A 22,175-nucleotide genomic window follows, 5' to 3' on the forward strand; every position below is an offset into this window, starting at 1 on the left:
CATTGTATGAAAAGGAGTCAATCTCAATACATAAGACGGTCTCCAAGTTACCATCCACATTAGGCACTAATTCTATTTGGCAGCTAGGGAAACTTGTCCCCTTCTTTTTAACCATGCTTGTAAGAAGGAAGCAAAATCACGGCCTTGGTAGCTACTGAAAGTTTGGCAGGTTGTTGAAGCCATATAATCAACAAAGTTTTAATGATATGTACCACAAAAAAACAGTCTCCTCCCTCCCTACACTATAAAGTCTAATGTGAAAATTGCCCTTGCTGCTGGCTTGCAGTGGGGCTAAGGAAAAGTGTATGGAATTCATTACTCAATTGTGTCTTTAAACCTAAAGGAGGATACAGTGACTTTCAGGGTTTCCTTGGACTTATGCAGTCTAGCAGAACACTGTAAACTGCAGAGCACAGTATGTGGTGTATAGCTGGTTGGTTATCCTTCTTTTCCTGAACCTTCTACGGCTAAAGTTACTACTTGGTTGGTGCATACATTAGTACTCCTCAAGATCCTAAGCACAGAATGCTGGTAAGAAAAAAAAAAGAAATCCTAATATTAATTTAAAATCATATGAATTTTATATTAAAAAAAAACCTCTACTGACATTGACTCACATGTGATGTTATGTTCTGAGCTGTGGCCCTGCCTATTCATCTCAGTAAACACAAAACAACAGCAAGCAAATCCATCAGGAAAATCAGCAGGAACTGCAAACATAATATACTAAAAACTAGATATGCTACAGTTCCCTGGGAAATGGACTTATCTTAATGGTTGTCTAAACTTGTAAAGAAAAAAAATATTTTGTCTATATATTACAGAAAGGTAAAGATATGTGTGTATGTATGTATATACTTGTGTGGGTGAATGTACTTACATATGCTGTATATATGTATATTTGATGTGCATGTGTGTATATATATGTATATATATATATATATGGTTTTGCAAGAAAGGATATTATTTTCTATGTATTTTGGAAATTTACAAATGGAAAAATTAGCCAAGGATTAACTTGTTTTCAAAGTTAATTGTACATCTCACAAGAAGTAATGTGGAAAGCCTGGACTGCACACTTTTCTTGTTGACTCTCTTTCACGCATACCAAGAACTTTACCATATTCTTCCAATTTCATAAAGGTCAAACAAAAAATTTTATGGACATGATTTTCTATGAAACCACCCAGTTAATTCACACCTGAGAGCTACCTAATTTGGTCTTTATTCATAGAAGAAATAAACATACAGTCTGTTCTTTCAAGATAATATCTTCAAGAAGATAAATATCCAAAAATTTTACTTCAGTTTTCCAAAAATTTTAATTCATATGATCCATATATTGCAACATATTTATGGTGTGACATTCATCCTTTCTTAGCTTTACCTTGGAAACATTTTATTTGGTTTTAGTAAGCACAGCTCGTACTCATAGCCTACCACTCAGAGATCACAATGTACCCCTAGTGGTGGTAACATGTGGGAAGCATAAAGTCATGACCAATCACCAGATGGAATATTTGAATATTGGCAAGAATTATTTATTTTCCTGGCCACAAGCTGACAAACTCCATCTTGGTTCATATATTATTAAAGCAGAGCAGAAAATGTAAGATAGTCCTGAAAACTAAGGCAGTGGACTGCTCACCAGGAAATTTCATACTCTAAGGAACTGATAGTTTATTCACTGGGTCTTAATTTTTTCCCTTAATTGACCTTATTTTATTGTTGTTGTTGACATTGCTATTTTTGATATTGCTGTTTGGCAGCAAGGTTGAGGGGAAAAAGATTTTAGGAAGTTTAGCAGACCAAAGTTTTCATCCTGAAATTCTTAATTGCTAATCTCTTAGGGAAAACTGCTAATATGATATTTGCCACATAATTAATCTTTATGAAACTTTATTTACTCACATGTAAAACTATTGTTAAAAAATACCTTACTTGCATGAATATTAAGGACTTGAAATAACATATAAAAATTATTTGAAGTAACATATAAAATGTGCTTGACACAGTGTTAAGCACATAGTAGATTCTCAATAGGAGCTACTCATATCACTATCTTATACATAAGTTTTAGATCTTTATTTAATATCAAATAACTAGAGCAAGGGTTGGTAAACTTTTTCCTTCTTAAAGGGCAAGATAGTAAATATTTCAGGCTTTGTAGGTTAAGAGAAAAAAAATTAAGGTTATTATGTATATACTTTATATAATCATTTTAAATATAACCATTTAAAAAAGTAAACACAATTTTTATCTCATTGGCTATTAAAAACACAAGACAAAGCAAAAGAAAAAACAGAAGGTGAAGCAAGTTAGGGCCACCAGTTATTGGTGCCCACCCCTGAATGAGAAGATTAAAACCAAGAAAAGATATACATATAGAGAGAGAGTCTCTGTGGGTCACCTGCAATATAATAATGGTTCAGATGTATTAAAAGAGTCTACAGTCTATTGGGAGAACTGTAATGAAATAGGAAAATACAGGAAAAAAGTTACACTGAAGAGTGATCTAATAAAATATCAATCTATAATAAACCTTCTGTATCTTACTACTATCATTAGTTCTACTATTAAAAATGCTAATCATTATGATGATAAATTAAATGATCAACCAAAGAGCAAATGGGTGGCTTCTTGGAACAATAATTGCTACTAACTTTATGTGTGATCCAAAGGACCTCATTTTCCATTTATATAAAATTAGAAGATGTAATTCTTCTATCTGTATCTCCTCATATCTTTGAGCATTTGTAACTGTTACTGTTGGTACAATTTCACAGTAGTGTGTCCACTTTTCTAGAGGCTTGAGGATCTTTATCTTGAAACTGAAAAGAATACGAGAGTTTTTTTTTTTTAATTTCCAAGAATCATTTGCTACCAACTAGAATCAATCAAAGTGCCACAAAATTAGAATTGGCAATCAACAGCGTAAAATCATGTAGTAGTGTGGTACAGATTTCCAATGGGGTTTGTGAGAAAGGACACAGGATTAGACAAAAGGAAGAACTTAAAATACTAGCTTTGTGACTTGCAGTTATTATGGACAAGCCACTTTTGTATCAAGGTAAATTTACTTCTTGTCTCATTTATTTCTTTTCTACCTAGGATGAAATTTTATCTCAAGGAAATTAACTGACCTGATCATAAAGGAAGTCAGAACTACTGGGACTTCAGTGCAACTGAACCTAGATGAGGAAGTCCTTGAAATATTGGGTGACTGCTAACCATTGCAGCTCAGAAACAAATACCATGGGCACTGGTTGATAAAAATCAAGAGTGGTATAAATGGTGAAGACTGTATAACGGCTCAGAGAATACAGAATTCACAACTAGAAGAAATGATCAGTAAAAACTTCACAGAGGAGGTTGAACATGCACATGAAAAGATATTTGAAAGAGAGATAAGGCTTAAAGAAATGGTAACAGATGGGTCATTCCAAAGAAATGGAATGGCTAGTGATCCTAGCTGATAAAACATGGCGCATAAATATAGCAGGGGAAGATGCCTGAATTTAGCTGCAGTAGAGAGCTCAGAGAAAGGAAGAAGTAACAAACTATGTGAGGAAAGGTAGCCAAATTATAGGGATTTCAAAACAGATATTTATGATTTAAAATTTTTCTTTCCAAGCAGTGAAATACTCACCTTCAATTACAAGTTTGTGTTCTTGTATTTATTATTTCTTTTAGGAAATTTTTCCACATTTGATTAGATTACATTCTACACTGAGTTTTTAGAACAACCAATATAATGGACAAAAAGATCAAATTTTAATGAATATGGCCACAAGGATTTGTAATAATGTTGTTAAAACTTTCTATAATAAAAGGTCATAGCACTTTTTTTCTATGTTCAAGCTTTTCAAGTTAAGACCTTTTAGCTTAAGGTTAGAATTATGGGTTATAGTCTATTTTATACTGTAATTTTTATAACTAGCCATGTGCCTTTAAAAATGTTCCTTAAACTCTCAGTTAAAGCTTATTTTGTAAACTTATGAATTGAATACTTTGAATTAGATATCCTCTGAGGTCCCTTTCAAATGGAGTATTTTAAATTCTATAGTTTTGGTTTCTAAGGAAATTTTTTCATGTGCAGATTAATATTAATACAATATAGTCATGTCTAGACAACACATTAAGAAGGTTAATCAATTTACTATGAAGTTTCTAATAACAAAACCAATCACCCTTATCATATAAACAGTTTTCAGTCTGAACTGTTGAGAAAAGACAGACCACAGGAATAATGGGGAAAGGATTTATTTGGTAAATCGGGTACCAGATTTTTATCCTCAGTCTTAACACTCTTGTAACCTTGAAGATGTTACTTAAACTTGATGATCCTCATTTCTTTTCTCCACATAATGTGTCTAGTAATACCTGCATAAATTCTCTATGCCTATTTGCTTGTGAAGCACTGTCCTCAATCTTTACTGGTTTTGCCATTTGCCTTTTTTTTTTCTTTTTTTGTCAGAAGCTGAAGATAAAGCTGGTGAATCAAATTTTCCTTTGTAGTTGACTTAACTTCATCTATTTAGATTGTTTTTTATATTTGTGAAGAAAGAATTTATCTCATCAGTGAATCACACATCACAGAAATAGTATGTTTGATCTGGAAAGCCAGTCTCTTCCTTTCATTTTACATGTGAGTAAACAGTCAGAAAAATTAAATGACTTGCTCAAGATTAAACAGTTGTAATATTTCCTCAGTGATTATACCCCAGGAGAGTATATGGAGTAATCCATACAGCCATTGCATTTAAACTCAATTTCTACAAGTTTACTCAAATCAGTCTTACTGGTTGATAGTGAATTAACTGTAAGAAAAACACACATACACACAAAATATTTGGAAATTTGGACTCTCTCCCAAAGATGGTGTCTCAAAGCTCAAATGTCACATTGCATTATACAAAATGTTGGTCATCTGGTAGAAGGTTTTAAAAGTAAATAATTAAGCCTGAAATGATCTAGTTACCTTTTTATCTTAGTATTTATTATAATAAGTCTGTGTCATGAGTTGAGCATGGATTAAGATCAGAAAACCCGAACAGATGTAACAAAATGGAGATACGCAAAAGAAAAATCACAAAACGTTATTTCTATAGTACTGTTCTGTATTTGTCTTTCTTCTCCCTTTATATAGTCAAGACAATTTCCCGAAAATAGAATCTTTGATTTCTGAAAACCTGTCTGCTCTTCATGTTTATACACCGTCTAATGATTGACTCTTACAGTCTTCACCACACACCGTGGACTTATTGCAAGATGTAAGTTTCAGCTTTGTTCTCACTTGACATAAACTTGCTTGACCACCTTTAAACATAGTTAGCTCCTAATAGAAGGCAACATCATTCTCTCTGCACACTCCCTAGACTCGGTGAGTAACAAAATAAAGTCTTTTAGCCAACTTCATAACAAAAAGGGAAAAGGGGAAATCAATGGAACAATAAAAACTGCAATCTCTTTTTGTCACATTTTATGACCTCATCACCAACAAACTCCACGAGGTCATCACTCCTTGTGTTAGTCTCTTAACGGTCTGGGCACAATCACTGCTACCTTTTGAACTGGCATTTCTTTTACAATATTGCTTTTTGTTTGTTTGCTTTATTAAATGTTACTATAGGTTCCCCCCTTTTGGTTAAAATGAACCTCCAAGAAGAATGCTATCATAGATGGCAATAAACCCGTGCAAGTAAGATACATATGGTTCTCCCATACCATCATTCCAGAAAGTTTCTTGCCCACCCATAACAGTTCTTTACAGTTTACAGTCAATTCAGATATCATCAAAAGCAAGCAAAATTAGTGCACTCAATATACAGCAGATCACAATTCCTACTGTGAATTCTTGAGATGTAGTTTAAAAGAAAAAACTTCCCTAGGTGTGAAAAATACAGAGTCTAAAATATAAGTAACATAGCATGGAAATTCTCTCAATAAGTAACAGAATTTTAAATGAAAACAAAAGACTAATCCATTTTGGTTAACACCGATTTTGTTGATTACAGTCTCTGGTACTTTTTTTTAATGTTATCATAGCCAAGAGTATTATATTTTGATCAAGGATCAAAAAAGTTACCCATGATGATTTGTAATGTTTATTTACTGTAGAAATGAGTTTGTTAGTGACTTCAGAAATCTGTTTTAACGAAACATTGGAGAGTTAGGCAGAGGCCCTCAGCTGTGTAGAACCTGACTGTCACTCACAATTGTCCTCTTTAGATTTAGCATCAAGATATTTTCTATCCTCTCAATAGCCTCTCTGGGACTTGGCTTTTCATCCCCCTGAGTCTCTCTTCTACTTCTAATTGCAACACTGACTATTTCCATCATGATGTTAAGAACATATACATCTTCCATCTATTTTGCGGTAAGTTTTTCTTACCTCTTGGCATAACTGAATCCTGGCTCCCATTCACAGTTTCTATCTTTTAGGCAATCTTTAAATTTTTCCACCCTTTAGATTAGGAACAAGGACCTACTGTATAGCACAAGGAACTATATTCAATTTCTTGTAATGAGCTGTAATTTAAAAGAAATTGAAAATATATACATGTCTATGTGTATATGTGTAACTGAATTGCTTTGCTCTACACCTGAAACTAACACTGCAAATTGACTACACTTGGATAAGAAATAAGAATGAATGAATGAATGAATGAATGTGGCCAGTCATAACTGAGATGTGCTGCAAGGATTCACATGAGATTCTAAGGACTTAGTGCAAAAAAATGGACTTAGTACATTATATTAATGAGATAATGTAAATTATCTCAATAATTTTAATACTGATTACATATAAAATAATATTTTAATATAATTGGTTAAATAAAATATATTAGTAAAATTTAAAAAATAAAAAATAAATTCGTTATTATTATACCAACACATCCATATGCCTCCTATTTTAAATTTCATAAGAACTGCCTTATCTTGTATTTCTGTGCATAATTCTCACTTTATCAGTAGTTTAGCCGAGTCTCTCAATTCTTTGAGTAAATTGGTAAGTGGGAATAGTTATACTTTTCACTTTCAGCCTTTGTTTGAAATTAAGATGTGCCTTTGAAAAACTCAAACAACATCCTAGTTACAAAGCTTGCCCTCCTATTGTATGAAGATAAGCTTCACCTCCTCTCCTCCTCAGCTATCAGTTTTCAAGTCCAAAATGGACATGAAGTGAACCTGAAGTGGACAAAATAGACTAAATATTTTAAATACAAACTCTTAAAGCTTTAATCTTTTTGCAAAGCTTCCCATTCTTCTCTCTGCCTTACCTCCCTAATTCTTAATTCCCTTCTTAACACCTTAATTCCCATTGCCTTATCTCCTTAATCACCTGCTTCTTACCCCTTCAGTGTGATCTGTATCACCCCATTTCCCCCAGTTTCAGAAAAGAAAGAAGTATATTTTTATCCTTTTCAGAGCTGGAACCTGATATCAGCTCTGTTTAATTACTTATGTGACCCTAGGCAAGATAAAGGGTCTCAAATTTTCAGTCTTCTAATGTGTAAAATGGGGTTATTCAACCACCATCAAATGAAATAATTAAATAAAATAATACACATGAATGCTTAGTAAATTTCCTGGCATTTCACGTATTCTAAAAGGCAGTGAATATTGTTATTTATCTCATTTGTTTAGAGGAGCAAGAAGACATGCTTGCAAAAATTTATGTCCCAAGATCGTAGAAAGATGAATGAAGGCAAATACCATAATGTCACACCGTACAAGGGACAGGCTTTGTTAGGAAAGCCTGAGAGCAAAGCAAGAGAAGAGCCAATGGTCACTGTATTATCATCATCCCAGGAAGGCACTCACGGGGACCAGTGGGATAGTGTCCTCAAGGAGGGACAGCCCCTTGACACCTTATCAATTTATAGTGTAAATTAAGAGACATACCTCAGTAGGGATAAACAGAAAGGACCTGGGAATCAGGCAATCTACATGTCAATTCTGGCTGCAAGGAGAATTTTCCTGGATTCCCAATTTAGCAGTCCAGATATTCATCAAATTCAGATTCAAGTTTCCGAGAAGAAGGCTCCACTTGGTTCTATAGGCAACTAGGTTCATTCAGACATTCCTGTTGAGGAAGAGGGAGCCCTCTCTCCTGGCAACTTGATATTCTGGGGCCAGTCACCCTACCATACTTCTTATTGTTCTATAAGAGGATATTTGGTGAATATTGTTTATAAGTATAAAATAAATCTCCCCTGGTTAATAGTTTAAATAATTCAAATTATGTCTATTTGGTAGAAAACTACAGAACCATTAAAAATGCTCCTTACCAAGAATTTAAATTTTGAAAAGGAAAATAAAACAATTCAGAATTGTATTTTTAAAAATAGCTTATAAAATGATAGATATGAGAACCTGGTAGATAGTTAAAATTTTGCAGAAATCATAATGGTTTTCTTCTAAAGGAGGAATACAACATTTAAAAATATAGGATTTAATGTGACAGAAAAATAAAAAACAGTGAGAATGATAAAAATTAATATTATATAAAATATGGGTATTGATTAAGGAGATGCAGAGTCTTCTTAAAGAGAGACTAAGATCCTGTGACTGGTATCATTTCAAATTCAAGGAAGTTCTAAAAAGAAGTTTATGCATGGTAGCAAAATTAAAACTTAATGGAAAAAAGTACATATATAAAAGTAAATAGTCTATTTAACATCACTGTCAGTCCAGTAGAATTATAACGCCTCGTAGAATTTTATTGATTTGCATGCACATTATTCTATTTCTGTTCTTAAAGCCAATCTCAAAAGCCAACATTACTGAGAAAACCACACACACCAAAACCAAGCAGCAGCAGGAGTAGCAGCATCAACAACAATGAAAGCAGGAAAGAAAAAAACCATAAACATTCATTTAGTTCACTAGAAGCCCCATTATCGTCACTGTAATCTTCAAAGTTGGTTCACTCTGTGGTAGCTTTAGATTTAATGTTAGAATCCTCTGCATCTAAATTGAAGAAATCAGCTGCTATCATCTTCTGAGCAGGAAAATTTATTCTGTGTAATTTAATGTAAAAGAGCCTTTTTATACTTGTGACCATTATGCCCTTCCACATTAGAGCAATAGCAAGACACATTGAAAAGCCAAAGGAAGTTTTACAAGCTAGACTGCTTTATTGACGCTACAAAGAAATAGAGAAACTTGCAACCCTGGACATATTGCATGCTGATGATATTTCCAAAGTACTTTTTTCTAGTTTGTATATTGCTCCAAAATTGGATTTTTATACACTGTACTGAAACTAATGTTTATGCTGATAAGGGTCGACTGTAATGGTGGATTAGAGTCTCTTAAAGAGACTTGTTTGTACTTTGAATTTGACCTTGGGTGATTTTGACTCTAATAATCTACCATTCATAAAGAAGTCTTAGAATACTTTTAATCTCACAACAAAGCCTAATGGGTAAGAACCAGTATCCCTTTATGCCTTACCTGCCATTAATCAAGTTGAATGGGACATAAAGTCCCTACAGATGTTGGATTTCATTGGCAGTAAGATAAGATCAACATCTTTAACATGCCTCTAAAATCTTGTAGGATCTGGGCTCTGTCTAATTCAAGAGCAACTTCTTGTGCTTTTCACCCCCTTCCCTTCTAATGGAAATTTGCCCATAGGAGTTCTATCAAGTTCTTGGAATTTATCAAACTTTTTCCTGACTTAGGACCTTTCCTCTTCATCTTTATCTCTGCTTTACACTGTGACTCAAGCAAGTCTCTGCTGCCTTCCAGACTGAGGTTAGATTTCCTCATTTGTTAGTTATTACACCATCTTATACTTTTCCTCTGTAGCACTTTTTACAATTTTATTTATCTCATTATGCAATTAACGCTTAGTACCTTCTATTTCTGTCCCAACCCACTGACATGAAGATTTCATGAAAATAGACGCTATACCTGTATAATTCTTTATACTCTTCCTAGTGACTAGACAATGACTCCACAAAGGCACTCCAGTATGTATCGACTGCATGAATTTGAGGATGCAGCTGCCAAGTCCTTTGCATATGCCAACTAAGGAATGTGGACATTAACCTGACAGGATTATAGGAACCAATATATGTAACTTCTGATGGACTACCAGCCCTCCATCATATTTTAGAAGAGACTTACATCTCTCTTTTATTTTTTAATTTTTTTGTCAGATGCTCTGAGGAAGGAAAAAGAAATGTCCTCCTGAACGAGTAAACTCAGAAGATTTCTATCTTCAGACTTTAGGTTTTCCTCATCTACCAGGGAAAAAGAGTGAGTATTAGTCTATCTGAAATTGTCTTGCCATTTCCCCATGTGTTTTCTCAATTCATACACTTTTACCAAATGGGTTCTCCCTCATAATCTCCCCTCCTTCAACAAGCTGAGGGTTCACACTCCACACCAAGGCAATATAAACTAGAAGCCTATACCCTTCCTAGCAGAGTTCACATTTAGGCATATAGAGGAGTTGCTAACAACTAAAATTCTTCCTTCTATGCCCACTGTGGGACCCAGGGTCAGTCATACAAATGGACATTGAGGAAGAGCTCTGAGCATAGGTTCTTAAAGATACCTAACCAACTATTTATACTAATATCCTTGGCATCTATCAGAGTGGGACGGAGCAGTGGCCTTATCAAAATCTTTTCTTTAGCCTTGGAACAAAAACTCTTTTCCCACTCAAAATCAAGAGACATAAACAACAAAACTAATTGAGAAAATGGTATTCTAGGCATTGTAAGTATATTGTAATGAAGTTAATAAAGAAATTATAAAAGTTTTTATGATATGCTGTGTTCCATGTTGACTCAATAGCAGAGAATGATGTAAAAAATGATCCATTCACCTCAAACATTTAGCTAATATACTTGTTACACTAGGCAATATCACCTTTCAATTAAAAAGGCCATATATTTTATAATTTAAAGGACAAAATAGCTAACTTCAAGCCCAATAATGTGAGAAGGACTCCAAAATTTCAAATTTCAAAAAAGCAATTTGGTTATTTCATGTACCATAAATCAATGTCCTGCATAATCAAAAAAGGAAAAATGAAAGTCTCTCTAAATTAATAACAGTTGAGCAGCCCATGTATATTAATCTAATCTAACAGGTTTTATTACTCTGCAGAAATTTTCTCAAGGCTTAATATCTCTTATATAAGAGGGAAAGGATGATTGGGAATGATTAAAAAATATAACTGAAGAAAATATTCATTTCAACCGTAAATGAAAACTGGTAATGAATGAGCAATGAATGACCATGAGTTCTGTCATTCCTCAGTAATCATATTTAACAGAGAAATATAGTTCAGATTAAAATATGTTAAAATGGATCTAGAGAGAAAATTTTTTTAAAAAACAGCTACGTATTTTAATTTCTAATTAGGTGCTTTGAAGCAGTGAGCAATTTCACTATAACTAAATTGTCCTTGCTACTTAAAGCCTTATAGCAAGATGATATGGTCTAACAACCCTAACACTGTCACAATTGTGCTACATAAGTTTCTATATGTTTTAAAATACTTGAATAAAGCTTTAAAGTACAGTAATATAACCAGTCATTATAAAAGAGACATACCTATTAAGAAAAATATCAGAATATGGCTTTGTGTATATAAATGTAGATATATATGTGGTATATACTTAAAATCTATAAAAATAATACAATAAGACAGAATAAATATAATTAAAATAGGTAAGATAAACTAGGCAAAGGGAAAAACGTTCATAATAAAGGAATATAAAGCCAATAAGAAAAGCCAGTAAGAAAAGGAGAATCAGATTATGTGATTCAAAAATGTGTCAAAAATTGTATCAGATATTTAGAAGAATTAATAATATTTACAGTACTTAGTACAGCAAATTCCTCCTACAGGTTACCACAGGGCACTGTCAATCAATGAACAGTATCTACATGACTATGACACATTTGAATTAATTAAATATTTATTAATTATTCCTAGGCAGACTACTAGGTGGTAAGTATTAAAAAAAAGTAATCAAAACAAAAAATTCTTCACTAGCCAGATTTTTATTATAACTTGGAATGTCATAAACCAAATTTCAACTCATTTTAGAGAAGTACCGGGGGTAAGGTATAGCTCAGTGGTAGAGTACCTGATGAGCATGCATGAAGTCCTGGGTTCAATCATTAAAAATAAATAAATAAATAAACCTAATTACCTCCTCCCTAAAAATAAAATAAAATAAAATAATAATAACAATAATAATAAAGTGCTATATTGGGGAATCACCTGTTTACTACTGGAGCACACTGTTAGCATGATCAATTTCAGAGTCTTATGCTTATAAAGATATAAATGTACTTGGTTTAGGTTAATAGCATCATACCAGACACATTTTTAATAGAAACAAGTCTTCCCTCATATAAAATTCTGTGGTAATACTGTGCATAGTTTTCTAACACTCTGATATAACCAGTGCATGTCAAGTATGAAATTGCTGGTTGGCATAATTATCCATGTTTCAGTCAGAATAGGCTAGGTTATGGTATAGTAACAAATAGCCTCCACAATTTAATAGCTTAGAACAATAATCCTTCATCTTATCCACACTACACATCAGATATGCTTGGTGTGGTACACTGTGACACCTGGATCATCACCATGACAGAAATAAGGGAACACGGCAGTTCATATATTGGCTCTAAAATGCAGGCATCTTGACAGAATACATGTCACACATTTCTTTGACCAAAGCAGATAATATGACTACAACTAGCACCAAGGGAATGGACAGAATCAATCCTATCTTGAAAAGATAATCAAAAATGTTGGTAAACAATATTTATGATGACTATACTTCACATAAGTGATGTCTACAATATCTAGAGATGCTGAGAACAGCTATAAATGAGATTCTATTTCCCAAGACGACCTGGGATATAACTCAGGACTAAAACTAAAATCTTCCTATAAAATTTAAGGAGAAACAAAGTCATGTGAGAAGAAAAATTGTCCATCAGGTCTGATAATTTCTTCATAAATTTGGAGATAATAATAATAGTAATAATAATAGAAGCCTCAAAGTTCTCAGCCATATTGTATTGCTGCACCACTTTTAGCCTGTTTTTCTTTCTTTCTTTTTTTAAATAGGTGATAACAAAAGTCTACCTGATCTACAGAAAAGCCTCAATAAAGCATACCACTGGAACTCTTGGGATGGCTGTGAAAATAAACTAGTTACAAAATCTATGCCAGAATAACTAAATAAAGAAACTCACTGAATGGATTTATTAGATATAGTTCATTTGAAAGTTCAGGAATGTGTACCCCAAATGATTGATTTTAGTTTGAGAACACATTTAAAGTCTTTCTTTCTGGCAACAGTTAGATAGCACGATCAGAAACACCTCAATAATCAACACAAATGGGATTTAGCTAGTAAGTCAGTAAATTACATTTCCAACACTCTTTTCACAAATCCAAGCACACATGTATGCAAAAGCATTACACACACATGACCCTTGAGTAAAGAGAATGCACTTGGCACTCATGGAGATGTTGCTTAAAACAGATTTGACATTTGTAGATTGGCAGCTTGATCAAAAACAGAGATTTTAGGGAATAATATCAATTTTCCAAATTTACCTTCCAAGAAAGAACATAAAGGCACATTTTCATTGAGTACATGAAAGATACCAAATACTAGTCAATTGCATTTTATATAGGAGCATAATTCTCACTTTTGATTAACCAGATAACCACTCAAGATGATGAAGATCATCTTTATCCAAGCTGGAGATGAGACGAAAATGAGATACAGATTAAGGTCCAAGCTGAAATTTCATTCTTTGTCTAACTTTAAAGCCTCCATTTATTCCTCTATACCTAGGTTAGAACTTGGCACATTCTCTCACTCTGGTAACAAGTATTAGTAAATTCACTAATTAAGGTCATGTTGACACTTCTATTTTCAACTAAAACATCTGTTAATTTATACAAAGGTCTCCTTGGTTTAAACCAACTTGTCATTACTGCGTCTCAGTGAAGGATAATGTGTTTGGGTTTTACAAGTACTCTAAGTGTGAATTGAAAAGATTAACAGTTCTTGCCAATAGGTATTCTCTCTCCATATTTTTACATAATAATAGTTATCAAGAAGGCACAGGGTCTTAAGATAATAAATGATCATGCCTCACAACAGATCTATAAACAGGATCAGGATTAATGAATTTGCTGGCAGCTATTGGTTTTAATTAGCCCAAGTTCAATTGCAGCAGAATCATAGCTGTCCAAAAGATTTGGACTGTGGTAATACAGATCCCAAACAACCACTTCTGTCAATTTAATAAAGCAATTGGTCAGATTCCAATTTTAAAGTCAGCAGTTCAAGTAACTTGGCCCCCAAAAAGCTTTAAATTTCTCATCTTTCTTCTTTTCTCTTTATCTTAGTGTGGTTTACATCTTTAATCAAATCTCCTACCCTACCTGCTTGCCTTAAAAAGGTTAAAACCTTTTCAATACTATCTCATTTATCTTGTCCCTTTACTTTTATGCCTTTCTCTTGTGTGTTTACTTTTAGACTTGCCCTTAATTCCCTTATTCTCTTTCTTATCCTGGACAATTACAATCAATTCTCAATTTGTTTTCTTATCTTGGATGTCATCTCCTTCATGAAACCCTCTCTTAACCTCACACTGGATTCTAACTTTCAGTAATATTTTCTGAATATCATTCAAGAAACCATCTCAGGCTGTGAAACAACTCTAGTCTGTGAAACTGTTCATTATTCTTTCTAAGTGGTCTCTTAACCTCTTAAGAAATTAATGGAACTTAAAGGAAAGTATATTTAATAGCCCACTTTTAATGAAGTATTAGAAGTCTGGTTATCAGATTAAAAGTCTTTATAACCTTTAGTAATTGTCTACTCTTTAATTGAGAGACATAATATCTGCATCAATTAAAAAAAAAGTTCTGCTACTTGTGTGCTACTTTATATAGCTAGTTTGTGCTGACTCCACTCATGCATACTCAGCTCTCCTCAGTTCTCAAACTTCCCTCCCTAGTCTGAAGAATTAAACGCCCAGATATGTAGCAGGGATTTCAGGAAGGGTTCCTGGAGAAGTACATTGCCCCCTTGGAGGTGAGAAGTTCCAGAGGTTAAAGGAGGAAGGATGGGGAAAGAATTTGTTTATTGTTTGGGCAGTAATTGGGTCCATTTACTTGGAAAGGATAATTGAAAGCAGACAATGACACGTATCATGACACCTCAGAGGTACTGAGATCTGGCTCTCTTAAGTGATCTGCAAACTCCATGCCTGTCCCCTGCAACACACAGCCAGCTCTACCTGAAGAAGGATCCCAATATACTTTTTCTTGGATTGTTGATCTGTATCCCTATTATGGTCCTCATGCTGAGGAGCTCCAATTCTCTAAGTATTTCATCGCATTACTATCAATGTTGCCAAAGTCTTGAGGCTTAGTCCTGCCATTTGAGCTATATATAACCTTAATTCCCTGTCTTGACCACAATTTGAACTTTCCAGTCTAATCTACTGCCTAAACAATAGAACTCAGATGAATTCTCATGGGAGCTAGCTTTGCTTGAGGGACCCTGGTAATGAAAGTCATAGCTACTTTTCTGTGTTGTTGTTCCTGCTGTTTCTTTTCTTTTGGTTGTTTTTCTTCTTTAACACACTGAAATGTTATTGAAATGCAAATATTAAGTAAATTGAAGACCCCACTCATTAAAACCTACTGACTCTCTACCACTTTTAGAATCTATAGTAGGTATGCAAACAGAGATGAGGTTAAGTTAATTTGTGACAGATCGGGGTACTAATGTGTATGTTTCTGACACCAAATCTCCATTGTCTTTCACTATCCTACTCTCTTTCCCCATCCTTACCATACAAGATCATTAAAACTTGAATTTCAATGATACTTTCATCTCAAATATAATTGTCAACCTGTATTTTTGTTCCAGTCTATTGTTATACTCCTCAAATTAGTATTTGTTACATTTATTACTTAATATAATCAAAAATTTTTGGATTATCCACGTGTCTATCAATTGCTTTGTACATTCCCCTATTTTCCTCTAGGTTTTTCTACTTTCTTTAAATATGGGTCTGTGAAAGGTAATTTTGCTGAATATAGATATGTAAGTTGACAGTTATTTTCCATCATCACTTTGAGGCTATTATTCTGAATTCTTCCAGCCTCCATTGTTGCCATTGAAAAGTCATTTTTCAATGACTTTGTGGATAGTGACTCGTTCCATTCTGGTTTTCTTTCCCCCCTAGACCTTCTCTGTTCAGTTGCATCACTTGTATCTAGATGTGTATCTATTGTTATCAATCTAATGCACATTTCATTCTGCTTCTTCACTGTGAATGTGCATGTATTTCTCTTATTTAGATATGGTCTCAGCCATAGACTCTTTAAATATTGCTTCTCCCCAATATTCTCCAATGAAAATTCTGTTCAACATATGTTGGAACTTCTCATTTAACTGTCTTAAAAGAATTCTCAATTTTTTTCTTAAACACTTTTTGATGTATTTATATACCTATAAATATATATACACATTTTTATATTAATATATTTTACTGAATTCTGATTTTTCTCACATTGATTTTCTAAGACTATGGTTCTTTCTTCATAGGTATAATGTGCAACTTGGCACAACTACTCCATTTTTATTTTAATCACTCTCCTTTTTTAATTAGTTTTTTGTTGTTGTTTTTTAAAACCGGATTTTCCTTTTATCATAATATATTTTTCTTCCACTATATACGTTCTTCCACAACAGATTTATTGAGATGTAATTCACGTACCTTAACATTCACATTTTAAAGTGTACAATCTGGTGATTTTCAGTTTACTCACAGTTGTGCAGCTATCATCACTATCTAATTTTAAACTATTTTATCACTCCAAAAAGAAACCTTGTATTCATGTGAAATACTGCTAGCAAGAATTTGTGTTGACCACTTTGTCAAATACCAATTAACTACATAGTAAGGGTTAATTTCTGGACTCTCCATTCTCTTCCATTGACTGTATCTATATGTTTATCCCTTTGCCAGGAGTACACTGTCTTGATAAATGCGTCTTTAGCCTGACTTTTGAAATTCTCCAACTTTGTTACTCTTTTTCAAAAATGTTTGGCTATTCTCTATCCATTACATTTCCATATAAATTTTAGGATCAGCTTGCCCATTTCCTCCCAAATGCCATCTAGTATTTTGATAGGGAATGGGTAGAATCTGTATATAAATCTAGGGAGTACTGCCCTCTTAACAATAAATTTAGTATTCAAAAATACAAATATTTGAATCTATGAATGCAAAACATCAATCTCATTTATTTAGGGCTTCCCTCATTTCTTTCAATAATGCTTTTAGTTTTCAATGTACAAGCCTTTCACTTCTTTTGTTAAATTTATTCCCAATTTTTAAAATACTTTTTGGTGCTATTATAAGTGGAATAGTTTTTCAAATTCCATTTTTGAATTGTTCATTGTTAGTGTATAGAAATACAACTGATATTTGATACTACTCTTACATCCTGCCATCTTGCTCACTAGTTAGTTTAATAATTATTTGTACATAGAATTTTCAAAATAGCAAATCACGTCCTCTGTGATTAGAGACAGTTTTCCTTCTTCTTATCAAATTTGAACATCTTTTATTTCATTTTCTTGTCCAACGGTCCTTATTAGAACCTTCTACTCAATGTTGAATAGAAGTGTCAAGAGCAGATAAGCCCACTGCTCCTGATATAGGGGGACACCATTACGGTTTTGCTTTCTTCTTTTATGTAATTATCCAATTCAATCTTACCTATATAAGTCTTTGTAAAATTATCCTATTATCTGAACATCTTGATATGATGACATTTCTGTGTGTTGTTTGCTGATTCACTAACAATTGATTATTGCTCTATTTTTTGCAGTTTCAGAATGTGATTTCGACTTTTACCTGTAATAATTCTATGTGTTCTAGGTTGAGGTTCTTGCACTTCCAGATTAATTTTTCTCTTTGCGTCTGCTAAGTTCCCAAGGAATGTCAACAATTCATCATCAGTTTCCACCTTTATTTCTCAGTTTGAAGTTCAAACTATGTAAACAGTATAAATTCAGATATGCAAATATACAAATTAGGGGGAAGGTACAGAGCTTTCTCATATGCCCCCCTGCTCCCATGTATCATATCGTCCTCCAATATGTGATAAATCCTCAGAAGACATTTTTCCACTTAGAACCCAGTCAGGAAAAGACAAACTTCCATAGAGTTTTGTAATAGGTATAACTTTTAAAATCCATTCTACCCTAAGATTAGGTCTTTTAATGCCCTAGCTATCACAGAATTTGTTTCCAGCACTCCTAGTACTTTTGTTTGTTAGACTTGCAAAGGACTTAAAACTCAAAGCCACTATTTACTCTGATTGGAAATCTCCACACTTATTCCACCCCACAGCAGCTCATTTATGTATTTACCATTCTTACCATTTTGGTTTTCAGATGTTTTCATGTTTCTGGTACTTGAAGATCTGTGAGTTCAGTGTTTATGACATTTATCCTGTATTTCCAGGTGTATATAATGAGAGAGTTTTCATCATTTACTCCATTGTTTTCCAATAGATATTCTTTAATAATGGAAATTTACTTCTGCACTGTAAATATGTGAAATATGTTAGCCACTGATCATATGTAGTTTTTGAGTACCTGAAATGTGAATATTGTGACTTAGGAACTGAGTTTTAAATGTTAATTATCTCTGATGAATCTGAATTTAAATAGCCACATGTAGCTGAGAGCTATTGTTAATTGGTCGCAAATCAGAATACAGCCATTCCACTGAAGGAAATGGAAACTTTACATTCAGAAGTTTTCATGCAAAAAAGCCCCCCAGAAACAAAAACAAAAACAAAAGCTATAGAATATAATTGGGAAAAAAATCCAAAATTGATGTTTCTGGCTTTTAGGAAAAGAATTGAACACTTTGGCATTTACATTTGTAGATATACCCAACACTTAACTTCGTTAAAAGTAAAGAGTGCTTCTGTGTATTGGCCAAATATGAGCCTATGCCATTGGTCTATAATCCCAAAGGCTGAGACTTTCTCTGTGTTGCACCCAAATATAAAACAGAAATAAAAGTATGTATATATATATATGTGTATATAAATATTTATATATATATATGTATGTGTATATATATTAAAGAATCTTTCTTTCCCTCTCTCCCCTTCTATTTCTACATGACTATTAAGATAACATCAATTGGAGAATGTTCCCATTGCCCTGATTTCAGAATACAAAGAATTCCTTGCCTTTAGTAATGGAAAACATTCTCTGGGTTCTTGGAATTTCTTGTACTGTTGCTGGCTGGCATGTTCTGTGATCTAGATTCATCTTTTCACATCTATGAGTGTAAGCTGACAGAGTAAAAAATCATTTTAGCTAAGAAACATCTGAAGTTAAAGGAGTTCTCCTTGGGGTTAACTTCTGTTTATTGGATTTAATATCATTATTGGTGTCTGAGTGCAATGGCAATGACCAAAGTCAATTTAATATCATTTCTTTTCTCCAGGTGGTGCCCCAGAGGAGAGTCATTAAAGCAAGTTTAAATTTCTGATCCTTGCCATATTGTTTACATATTTATCACTACCTTTAAAACTATTTCAACTTATTCTAGAATGCCTGTAGTCAATATTTATGTTTGGGTGAACAGTATCCATCTTTCCATTTTTGATTTTCCTTTGGACAATATCTTGGCCCCTACTTTTAGTCCATGTTATTCAATAGACCTGCTCATTCTACTTAAGGGCAGGGCATATGACATAGACCAGGATATCAAAACTCAACTCAAGAATTTTAGTAAGAAATTCAATTTATATTAGATTTCCAGCTGTGAGTTTTCTGTAGGTCTGGAATTTTTGAATGACATAGCCAAAAGAACATAAAACTGAGCTGAGAAATAAGAGAAATGTTGACTATTTAGAGTCTCTGAGTCTATTCATTCCTAAATCCAGCTAGTCATAGACTTTTCAGTTATATAAAGCAAAAAATTCCCTCTTGCAGTTTAAGAAAGTTGGGTTTCCAACACCTGGGGAAAAAATTCAAATTCTTGAATAATAAAACTGCAGATACTCTAATGCCAAGAATCAAGCACTTCCAGAAGAGACTTTGCCCAACATTACTTCTCTTTTTCCAGAGTCACTTTTTTACCCTCACCAAATTCTTTGAATGGGATTAGGGTACTTTTATTTATTTTAAAAGTTCAGGTAAAATTAGGGAGAAGGTACAGAGATTTCTCTTATGCCCCCCTGCTCCCGTATATCATATTGTCTTCCATTATCAACGTCTTTCTCCAGAGTAACATATGTGTTACAATTAATGAACCTATATTGACACATCATAATCACCCAAAGTTTACATTATGGTTCATTCTTGTTGTTGTACATTCTATAGGTTTGGACAAATGTAAAATGACATGTATCCATCATTATGGTATCATACAGAGTATTTTCACTACCCTAAAAATCTTCCGTGCTTGGACTATTCATCATTCTCCTAATCCTACCACTCAAGCCTGGTCAATCACTGAGCTTTTGAATGGTATCTGTAGTTTTGCCTTTTCCAGAATGTCATATAATTGGAGTCATACAGTAGGCTACCTTTTTACATTGGTTTCTTTCACTTGGTAATACACATTTATTTATGTTTCCTCTTTTAATGGCTTGATAACTCTTTCATTTTATTGCCTAATAGTATCACAGTTTATTTATACATTCACCTACTGAAGGATATCTTGGTTGCTTCTAAGTTTGGGTAATTATGAAGAAAGCTGCTATAAACATCTGTGTGTAAGTTTTTTGTGGTCATACATTTTCAGCTCCTCTGGATAAATGACAGGGACCATGATTGCTGGATCACATGGTAAGAGTATATTTACTTTTGTAAGAAATTGCCAAAATGTCCTCCAAAGTGGCTGTACTCATTTTGTATTTCCACCAACAATGAATGAGAGTTCCTATTGCTCCACATCCTCTCCAGCACTTGGTGTTGTCAGTGTTCTGGATTTTAGCCATTTTAGTAGATGTGTAGATGTATCCCATTGTTGTTTCAAATTGCAATACTCTGATAACATATGATGTGCCATATTTCTCATATGCTTATTTGCCATCTATGTATTTTCTTTGCTGAGGTATTTGTTTAGGTCTTTTGTCCATTTTTTTAGTCATTTGTTTCTTATTGTTAATATTTTTTTTTGTATGTGGATAACAGTCTTTTATCAAATTTATCTTTTGTGAAGATTTTGTCCCAGTCTATGACTTATCTTTTCATTCTCTTGAAATTTTCTTTCACAGAGCAAAAGTTTTTACTTTTAATGAAGTCCAGTTTATCAATTAATTCTTTCATGGACTGTGCCTTTAGTGTTATATCTAAAAGTCTTGTCCATACCCAAGGTCATCTAGGTTTTCCCTATTTTATCTTCTAGATTTATAGTTTTATTTTACTGTAGGTCTTTGAATCATTTTGAGTTAATTTTTGTAAAGGGTGTAAGGTCTGTGTCTGTATGTGGAGTCTTTTTTTTTTTTTTTTTGCATGTAGATGTTCAGTTTTTCCAGAATCATTTGTTGAATGGATGATCTTTGCTCTACTGTACTGTCCTTGTTTCTTTGTCAAAGATCAGTTGACCACATTCATGTGGGCTATTTCTGGGCTCTCTGTTCTGCTCTATTGATTTATTTATCTATTTTTTCAACAATATCATACTGTCTTCTCAACCAACTTTTGTTTTCATTTCAATTAGTCCCTCCAAAAACTACCAAAAACTTTCCCTTTGAATTAATATTTGTCAGCTTTGAAACTGAACTAGAGCACAAATATGCATCCCATGAGTTCATTCCCTTCCTCTTCTATAGAAAGATCAATTTGCATATGTTACATAAAAAAGTCATTCTATTAGTCAGGAAGATAAACAGAGAATAAAACATTTATTCTACACATCATTTCAATAATCCTCTTGATATTTCTTCTTCCTTGTTAGTGTGATATACTTTTTATGATTTCCCTAAATACGCTCTTGTAAAATCCCATAGCATAGACACTCTGTAGACTTCCTATTCACCAAGCATCATTTAGGATGATTATAGGAAGCATCATTTCATCTTACTACTCTCAAAATCTTCCTTCTAC

The sequence above is a fragment of the Camelus dromedarius genome, chromosome 10 (assembly GCF_036321535.1).
Source record: "Camelus dromedarius isolate mCamDro1 chromosome 10, mCamDro1.pat, whole genome shotgun sequence".
NCBI lineage: Eukaryota > Metazoa > Chordata > Mammalia > Artiodactyla > Camelidae > Camelus > Camelus dromedarius.